The following is a 10,308-nucleotide window of genomic DNA, read 5'->3' as shown; positions in this document are numbered from 1 at the left end:
AAAGGCCAGGAGCAAAATGAGCACAACAGGAAAGTATTTCAAGAGCCAGGGTTGAGCTATGGGAGAAAGTTGTGTGCGTTCCTCTGTGTACCTATAATCGCTTGCAAGATCTAAAGAGAAGTAGGTGTTGATCTCACAGAGAACTAGCACACTCATTTAAATACTCATTGTATAATTTGGGAAAGGTATCTTGGAAAGCGATTTGAAAAAGATTTCAGACAAGGTTTATCAAAATATAATAAACACCCAAACCTTTCAAGAAACTGGGTAATGTAGGGATGGACAGAGCGTAAAAGATAGGAGTGATAAAAAGCAAGCAGTAAAACCTTGTAATGCCCTTTGAAGTATTGGGTTTAACTTACTGGTTTCTTACAGTTAAAATTCAATAGCTCAGAAAGTAAACAAGCCCAAGTAAAGATTTCCCAGGAACACAGTTTTGGATTGGGCTCTACACTGCAACGATACCTGGGGTATCTGTTGCACCATCGCCTTGTAGTTCAGTAAAATCTTGCAGGATAGTAAGTTAAATTCAGCTGAAAAACGTCTGGGTCAAAGGAAAGGTGAGGGAGTGAACTACAACTCCATTTGCAAACTCTGAGGAACAGGTTGCAGAAAGCTGAAAGATGCTAGCTGAAGGGATGAGAAGAGCTCACTAATAGTTGCCATTAATAAAAAATACCTGTACCTCAGTAATGTTAGGCCCGTAGGCAACAGTAAATCAGGGTTTGGTTTCTCATGATGTTAAGGATTATGCACCCACATAAAGCAGCCTCTGCCCTGACAAGTGTACAATGTAATTGTTGTCCAAACACATCCCACTTCCTCACTACGGCTGACTCATAACTGCTTCTGAAAAACTCCCATAGGAACATTCGTTGCACAGAAAGAAGCAGATGTCGGGTTTTCTTTGTTGCCTCCATTTTAAGAGACAAGAGAAACCGCACCAGTTCGGTTCCATGTGGGACCCCTTCGGGATGAGAAAGCTGAGGTATTTGCAGCAAGTCGCCCTGGAAGCTGCCAGCTGAGGGAAGCACGGAGCAGGCAAGCAGAGGGCAGTGTAACCACACCGTTACACAGAGCCGCCTACCAGCGCAGGAACCTGGGAAGAACCAGCTATGGGGAAAGCAACATGAGTTGGCTAGTACAAGCCATGGCCAGGGGGTCAGGGGGAAGCCCAAGGCGCCATTCCTGCTCCCTCTGGGACTGACACAACCCCGTACCTCAGCCTTCATAGAGGCTCTGCCAGCGTTGCCAAGCGGGGTGCAACCTACAGCGCCAAGCTAGGGCCTGATGGAGGTCTCCTGCAGCCTGACAAAGCCCAAACTAACATGGCTGCGGGAGGGACGGGGGAGGCCGTGGGGTCAGCGCCCGCCGGTGCAGGGCGAGCGCAGCCGACAGGTAACCGCTGTTGATGTGACCGGCGGCCTCGAGGCAGTGCCGGGCGGAGCGCGGCCGGCCAGGCCCGGACCCCTTCCCCGAGCCCGTGTGGCTGCGGGAACCAGACAGCTCTCTGCGGGTGGCGGAGTGACCGCTACCGGGGGGCTGCTGCTCCGGGGGGGTCCCTGCGGGGTGGGGGTGAGGCGCCGGTGGAGCCCTTCCCCGCGGCGGCAGCCTGGTGCTGCCGCAGAGCTGCAGGCTGCTCATCTCCGTAATTGCATAGGTAGATACATAGGCATCAGCTTTATATTCATAATGGCTATGGTCGGTGCTGAAGCCGGGGGCCGCGCTTCTCCGTCGCGGCAGGGGGTAAAGGCTGGCTGCGTTTCGCCGTGCTGTTAGCTGAACGCTTCGTGGGGAAGCTAAACGGCGGCTGCCTGCAGCCCTGGCAGGAGAGACACTCAAGCCCTCCGAAAACCAACTTATTAGTATTAATTACTGGTCTCCGGGTGTGAATGAGGGTGGCGGGGAGGCCGTGCCTCCTTCCCAACGGGCGGCGGGGCTGCTCTGGGTGAGGGCCCCGGCCTGCCTCAGCGGGAGGGAAGGAGAAGGGAAGGAGCCCGGGCCCGGCCGGGCTCGGGCATTCCTTTGTGCCGCTGCCTTGCGAGACACATGCCTGTAGGCACGTACCCCGGGGGTTTTGAGGCGATTCTCCCCCCCGCTGTTGCTCAAGGATAGAGTTACTTCAGAATAGGTGCATGTTTCTCCACAATAGCTGCCTTCCACAATGATTCCTGCGTGAAAACGGCGATTATTCTCTTCCTTCCCCTCCCTCGGCAATAGGAAAGTTGATTTCTAATTTATGGCTTGTAAATGTAACGACCGACTGGGCTCAAAAGTCCGAGATCGGCAAGTGAATAGGCTCTTTGTGTTATTCTGGCTTTTCTGAGGGCAGTAACATGGCTTTGTTCTGATCATTTGGCTTATTAAATGTCTACTTGTCTGTGTGAAGGCTGAAGAGAAACGTGTACTTGAAATTCGGAAGCTGTTTAAGGAGGTTGCTTTAGGTCTTGTGAGACAGAGGCTGCCCGCCGCAGATGATCCTCTGCTTTAGCATTGCATCCGTTATCTGAACTCTCCTGGCAGGGATCTGAAAGTTGAGACGTTTTCTCTTTAGGTAAAAGATCTATCGAGTCAGAGTCCTTCAGAAAGCAGCAATTAGTGCTTTGTAACTTTCAGGTTGAGGGTGGCTCTGTGATTAAGACCAGATAAGACACTGGCTCTTAACGTGCATGCCGAGTTCTAGGCCTCGGGATGAGTTGAGCCAGCTGGTCAAATCTATTTTCTGGTTCACTGTGCTTACATTAAAATTAGCTCCTGAGAACAGTTATTACAGCCTTTACGGTTACATTGCCTCCCATTCATATGCCTGGCTGCTAGGAAATATTTTTGTCAAAGCCATTTTTGGCGAGAACGAGTAAGTTTGTGTGTTCTTGTGGCAAGCTGAAATGTTTCTGGATGTGTTTTAATTGTGAATTGTCTGTTTGCCTCAAGTCGGGCTTATGAAATGTGGAGTACGTTTGCTGAACTGCAGGAACTTTCCTAACAAAGCATGTGACTTTATCTGTGTTTTATTGGAGATGCAAGGTACATGATTAAGCCCAAAGAGCTTGTATCTTTACAATTATCATGCTTCCGAAAAATCCCTGGAAGAATTGCACTTAGCGACTACCGTGTGTAGGGAGCTAAAACATACATTTGAAGTAGTTCAGCTTATGCATAAGCTGGTGGAGCTCCTAACTAGAAAATGGGCTTACTATTTGTTCCCTTTGAATTTATGGAAAATACTATTCATATTAATCTGTCCGTTATTTTTAATCATCCTGAGGTGGTTTTTTGGCAGTAATAAGATGCTAGTCGTTATCATACGGAAGTACATGCTGCCTATTCCACGCAGACTTAAAATACTTATCTGCAGGATCATCCCACTAATGATATCCTTTCAGGATGTTCCATGCTGTGGAAATCTGGCTGTCCTCTAGTGGCCTTTACCTGCCAGTGTGTAACCCACAGTTATTATCTCCTTAACTAGAGAATTAAAGTTGATTAAATAATTGCAGAGGTGTATATTTTAAGTTTGCTGTAGTTAAACTGCCCGACTTCCTCATAAAAAGCTGTTTTTTTTTCCTGCAGGGTACTATGATATGGAAGAGTGAGGAGGCTGAAAGGAGAAATATTACTTGTATTTGCAACCATCATGTTAAGCTTTGGAAGTTTAGTATAGGCATAAAACTATTTTATGAGAATATGGTGTGCAGATAAACTGAAAGCTTAACCTCACAAAGATGACTGCAACTTATTGCAGGGATTGCTTTATTTAAAACAAGCATGAAGGATTTATTCTTTCCTATAGGAATTCCTTGAGGGTCTGGTAGCCATTACTGTAGCTCCCTTTTTCAGTTCCTTCTCCTTTTCCCTTCCCGTTTTTTTCTCCCCCTTCCCCTGTTGCCTCCCCCAATCCACATTCCTTTGTGTGAGCAGTGATGATGGCAGTTCTAGTCACCTCCTGTGGTTTGATAGATTATTCCTTTTAGAAACATGGTGTACTTAAAACTTTACAAACACAATTCTTTCTTTCCTTGTTCCTGCACTTTATTGATGCTGGTTTTGAGTTTTCTTCTAAGAATTTATCCTTTGTGGTTCTGATTTGAGTTTTCTTAAATGCTAGTGAAAAGTCTTGTTGAACCTTTAGTGGAGAATTTCAGTATTTATATTATACTTTACATTTCTTTTTTTGTGCATTTTGATGGTCATAATATAAACAGAACTGTTGCCTTTTGGCAACAGTGAATTTCCCTTTCCCTTGCAAGACCATGAGTATTGTTCTTTCTTTTTTAGATAAAAGTTTGCTTGCTTTAAACTTGAATTTTTACTTTTATAAAATAAACTTCTTGGGCTATTTTTAGATGACTGCATTCTTGACATCTGATATTCATGCAAGAATAATCTTGCAGATGAATGTTCATAGTTAGTCTTAATTTACATATAAACTTACATGTTCTACCATAATGTTTCAAAATGTAAGAGGTTCTTGCCTGTTGAGGTGGTAGTTGTAACTTTTATTCTAGATATGCTAAGTAACGTAAGCTTCCAGGGGGTGGTGGTGGTTGTGAAACTACACACATCAACCTGTGAAGGGCTTTATGAGTGTTCCTAAGGAAGGGTTAATGAGCAGAAGGTTCATTAATTCTAGGGAAGAAATTCATGGCTAGAAAAATAGCTACTTAAACTCGGTATAGTGGCTCAGACTTTCTTGGTGGGTAGGTTTTAATCTGTCGACTTTGTATACCTAAGAGGTAGCCATTTATGTTGACAACCTGTTTTTTTGTCATAAAGGTTGTGTGGTTAACAAGATCTTAACAGTGAAGTATTGCAATCCAGTGATGAGAGTCTCTATAAAAAAGAAACAACTGTGCATTGTTGGTTTCTTTTAACCATAAACTTGGTTTGGGGATAGAGACATTTTCAGAACATAGGTTTCTTTAAGGATTTTCTTTCCCTAACAAAAGGAGGCCTAAAAAAAAGGAGGGGGGGGGGGGAAGGAAGGATATTTTTAACTCCTTTCTAAGCTGTTATACAAATTTTCCTGTGATGAACCAGCTGGATATTGCAGTACTGTTAAGTATAGAAAAACCTATGTTAACTCTTTTATATCGCCGTTTCTACATTTTGTGCTGTTTTGCCTGATCTGCTTGGGAAGTAATGACATCCACAAGCTGGCAGGAAACTCCTCAGCTAACTTCTGATGCTTTGTAGTGGGCACAAATAACTTCTGAAGGCCATGTTTCTGCTGATTTTCAGGTTGCAGGGAGGAAGTAGGCAGAGTTGTTACTAAACACATTATCTGGGTTATGGCTCTCAGGTTACTGACAGCACTGTTTTTTAAGCAGGGAGTTGAATGTCATGCTTTAGAAAATATGAAATGTTTCAATTAGGAAACTTAGTAATAAAATCAAAACTAATATAATTGTCTTTCCCCTGTTTGAACTTGATTATATTTTAGTGAAATGCAGGCCATCAGTTATGTTTTGCTGTTAACAGCAAGATCAAAGGTTCCAGTTGCCTAATGTTAGCATCGTTGCTCTGAATTTGGTATGACAACATTGTTTTAAGTTCCTAGGAAAATTAAACTAGTAAAGTACAGGGAAGACTACCGTCAATGATATGTCGAATTGCAGGCCTGGAGCTTTGGACATACAGTGCCAGTGATGGCAGTTCTTCAGTGTGTGTAAGTCTGTACAGATAGAGCTAAGAGTGTGAAATCGAACAAAATTTTGCCTGGAGCTGTCATGAGAAATGTCATTTACAAAGCTGACTCAGTATACTAAGACCTAAATGTCAGTGTGGGAAAGGTATTTGAGATGGAAGAAACCCATTTCTGCACTTGCTGAGCTTTAGAATTTGAACTGAGCTGGTACAGGAGGTAGCCAAAGAAATAACTGCTGCACCACTTTACCTTTACTTTTGTACTTTACGCTGAGATCTGTGATGCTGAAAGATGGGATCTGAATTCCTTTATCCTGAAGAATACTTTTCTCCTTAACACCCCCCTCATCCAAACAGCTTTGGCTGCTGGCTTGTTGTTTATTTGTTAATGCACTTAAGTCTTTCTGGGTTTATGAAAGATCATGTTTATAATATGGTAATTTCCACGCCAAAGTTAAAGTGGGTTAACTTTAAAAATGAAGGAAAAGAACCTTTGCTGTCCTAATAAGACCCCATACAACAAGGCTGAGGTTTCATTTCTACTGTCACCTTCCCTTGAGCCATGAATGGGAATAATAGGAACTTCTGCTGATGTTATGTTAACTTTAGGTCTCCAATTTGCATCTCAAATAACATTGTGAACAGCATTAATGCCTTTGAGGGGTTTGGGAGGTTTTTTAATTTGTAGGGTAAATGTGTTTTTTAACCTAATTGGGAATCAGATTATTATTGCAGCATGTTTAGCTTTTGCTCTGCGCAGTTAGTGGTGTTGTCAGTGGCACTAAATCATTCCTTCAGTGCTACGCCTATGTATTATGTTTCACTTTCTTAATTGTGGCTTTAGATTTTGTCCTAGTAAAGTATTCCTCCATTTCATGCAGTTACTACTGGATACAGTGTAATGTGTCCTTTATCCTACCCTTCCTAGTTTAAAGGGAAAATTCTTGTTTTAAAGGTACTGCTTCCTTTAAGTCTCAGTGCTTTCACACTGAAAAATGCATTTTTCTGTCCTTCTCCAGGGATTTCTGGTGACTTGACCTCTTTTGGCTTTAGATGGATGGAAATTCTTCATATATGAGGAAGTATACAAGTGACAAAAGTTGTGTGTCACTTGGGTCTCTCAAGCCCTGTTGCTTTATCAACTTCCACAGTCCAAAAGTAGCATGTGGAATATGGAAGGTTGAAGTTTGGAGCTTCAGGTGTGATGTGGATTATGAATCAACAGAGTTGTGGAAACATGCTTGAGGCTGGATGGGTCTGGATCTGCTGGATTCTGTCTCTTGCAGAACAGCATTTCTTAGTTGACATGTAGATGGCCACTGAGGTTGTGGGTGGTTTTTGTGTTGTCATATGAACCAACTTTGTTTTCATAACATACTTCTGTTCTACAGACTGTGACTTATTTTATAAGTGATGGTCTCTATTTAGGTACCTAGCATCTATTTGTATGGCTGCATGTTTTTTTGATGAAGTGACAATTACAGTCCTAGTTTTAAAAAAAGGAACCTTTTTGCTCAATTATCCCATACTGATAGTAGTGGCAAATAATTCAGTCATTATGTCCTATTTGTAATGGAGTGTAGGTGGTGTGTAAGCATGCCTCAAGACTACTGCTGTGCTCCTGATGCAGTATTTAGTAAGTGAGGAGGAGTAATGAAAACAGCATTCAATAACTGCTTACTTGAATAAAATATGGTGTATCTATATATTCTAGTGGGTAAAGGGAGAGGAGTAGGTACCTAGTACGTTGTCTTTTCACGTTTTACAAGTGATGAAACAGATTAACAAAGTTGAAATGAAGAATTGAGAAGCATGAGTAACTTGGAGGCTATGCTGAAATGCTGTTGCCTGCTGTAAGGGGCTGAGAGAAGTTTAAGACAGAATAACAGAGGTGCTGGTTAAGAAGATACCGCTGGCTCTGGAGCACATGTGGAGCTTGGCCTATTCACTTGTCAGTATGTATGGCAGTCTACTTAAGCCTGGCTATGTATGTGCTTGCTCACCTCATCCCCTTCCACTGTAGGACTCCATTCTGACCAGACCTGTCCAGTTCAGTATTTGGATAAGGAATTGCTGAGCTTCTGGAGGACTGCTGCTGCTCTCATTTTCATGTTTCACAAATTGGAAGGATGTCATTTGAACAAAGCAGACGAATACTTGTAGTATCAACACTATTACAGAGGATGAAAAAAGATAGTATTTTGTCTTTGGTTTATGCCTCTTAAATGTTCTGTCTCTGCTTGAGCTCTCGTGAGTTAATTCTGTCTCTTTGGTGACTTTAGAATTTGAAGTTTACATTTAAACATGTAGCTTATCTCAGGCACAGGCATCCTCTGACTGTGACTAACACTGTCTGCTTCAATTCCCTATCTGTAAAATCCTGCATATCTTAGTTTTTACTTTAGAGTATTTGGTTTGCTGCAACATTTTCCATCCTCAAGAAGCCTAACCAAGCCTAAGGCTACAGTTGTAAAAGGTGAGGTGCAAATGTTTGTGTGAGGGTGCTTAGTGACACCACATCAATGAAAGCTATTTCATCACTGTTCTAGGTTGATAGAAGGCCAAGCTTGCATGTCCTTCTGAAATAATCGGCTTCTGGTTTCTGTTGGTCAGGAAAAAGATAGGTTACTGCAGTACTGCTGAGGTTTGCATGCTGCCATGGGAGATGGTTGGAGTTGGTTTATTTCTGTGTGAAGAAAGCATGAGGTGGGTGCAAGTTACCTTTTGGTGTATAGCAAATAACCTGAATGTGCAAATCCTGAAGTTATAATTTGAAAAATCAGAACAGTAACTTCTAGCTCACTGAAACTAAATATACACCATAGGAGGGTAAGCAAAGACATTACAGTGGCTTGAAATTGAGGGAGTTGCTTTAAAAAAAGGCTGGAAAAGGTGTAGGCTGGTTGTGAGAGTCCTCTGCCCCGTACCAGTGTGGCATATCTGTGATTCGTAAAAGGAGCTTGAGTAGCTCTATTTCATCCTCAGTCCAGTGCTTTGTTGTACTCGGCATTAAAACTAGTTCTGAATATGGAACTAGACATCTTCCTTACTGCAGGTCAAGCCTATTGCCTAATTCCCTGTACATGATATGTAGCTGTTCTTTCCCCTGTAGTAATCTCTTACAAATGCTTAAAGTGGTCTTTGTCACGTTCCTGTTTCCTTGTGTCTTGCCCTGTACCCTGCAGCCTTCTAATACTTCTGGCCTAAATAAAACTAGTGTATTCAGTTCTTCCCAAGAGGTCATGTTTTTTCAGCTCTAATCATTCTTAAGTTAGTTCACATTGGTCTTTGAGTGTGGTGCTTAAAGCCCAACTTTGTCCTACAGCTGAGGCTTTCCTGTGCTGAGGGGAGTGAAAAAGACTGTTTTGTGTGCTTTGGAGCTGATATTCGTGTTTATGCATCCCCATACATTTGACTTTCTTACAACAGCTTAACACTTGTTTCAAGGTCAGCTGCTTGATCCAGCCTAGCCCACAGCTTTCTTGTAAAGAACTCACCTTCCTGTTTCCTTGATAAATCCTGCTGGAGTGAATTTGGAACCAAATTATCTTATTTCTTGCAGTACAGCTCTTGAATTTGTCAAGTTATGCAGAGTTGTAATGCTGTCCTGCAGTTCTTGCCTTTCTCTTACTTGTAACAAGCCTGCTCTGCCAGCAACAGATGATGAGAAACACATTGGTGAACTGAGCTGGGTTCCAGTTTAGTGTGTTCTTCTACGTACCACTGTTAAGTGCTCTCTGGGTATGGTTATCCACCAAGTATTGCATTCACTATAAAGCCTTTGCTTGCGTTCCTGCAGCAGAAACCTTTAAATCAAGGTGTAGGACCTCAGTAGATTCTCTCTGAAACCCTCTTGCACTGCGGTAAAGCTGACCCTGATGGGTGCTGCTCACCTGCTTGTTGTCTTTTAGTGCTCTCACAAAGGGTCCCTGTTCTTCCCCTGGGATTCTACTGGAATGTGAAGAGTTGGAAACCAGTCATATGAATTTTGACCTTTTTCTGAGGACGGACATGGAATGAAGGCAGGCCTAGGTTCAGGAACTGATGTCCGAAACCTGGCCTGTTCACCTCATGACAGCCTAACTCTGGTACCTTGCAAATAACTGTAGGTGTTAAGAGTGACTCTGAAGTCACCAGTAGTTGGAGTGAAGTTCTCCATTCTTGAGACAAAACTTCTCTTAATGTGGCAAGCTAAGCATTGTATAAGCCCTGCTGTTTGGACCTAACTTTTCTTTAGGGTACTTCTCTTGGATTTGTGTTTGAAGTATTGACATCTCTATGGGTGCAACGCTTTGCCTTTGAAATGTTAGTTCTCATGGTATCTTCCCCTGGTGAACTTGATTCACATGATGAATCTTGCACTTACGGAAATGGGTTACTCTGAGCCCTGTCTCTGGTGGTGTTTGCAGTTCTGTAAATACTCTTCATTATCGCTTCTCCAGCATCTCTCCCTATGAACTTTCAAACCACTTTGCATCTTCCCCTGACAGTAATTTCCTTACTCTTTCTCTAATCATTGCCCTGTTTGTAGTCCCTGCATGTGTAGCAGTTTATTCTCATCACACAGATATATTTGAGTGTAGTTAAAGTTTTGATGCAGTTGGCCATGAGTTGGAATAATTTATCTTCTAACCATTATTTCCACTGTGTGCTCTAAGGAGACAT

General features: G+C 42.6%; 1 protein-coding gene across 2 annotated transcripts in view; it reads left to right on the top strand.

The window, feature by feature from the left end:
- The first annotated feature begins 1,418 nt into the window (after positions 1 to 1,418).
- FAM53A (family with sequence similarity 53 member A) overlaps positions 1,419 to 10,308 on the top strand; it is a 34,679-nt gene continuing 25,789 nt past the window's right edge. The window contains exon 1 of one of the 2 annotated variants that reach the window (XM_057432309.1): positions 1,419 to 1,660. The gene's annotated coding sequence lies outside the window, so the exon portion shown is untranslated. The remainder of the gene's footprint in view (positions 1,661 to 10,308) is intronic. The other variant, XM_057432308.1, reaches the window with a different exon arrangement.

Source organism: Pezoporus wallicus, unplaced genomic scaffold, assembly GCF_028554395.1.
Source record: "Pezoporus wallicus isolate ANWC-B61680 ecotype Strahan unplaced genomic scaffold, APGP_CSIRO_Pwel_v1 contig_8490, whole genome shotgun sequence".
NCBI lineage: Eukaryota > Metazoa > Chordata > Aves > Psittaciformes > Psittacidae > Pezoporus > Pezoporus wallicus.
This window is presented reverse-complemented; position numbering and strand designations above follow the sequence as displayed.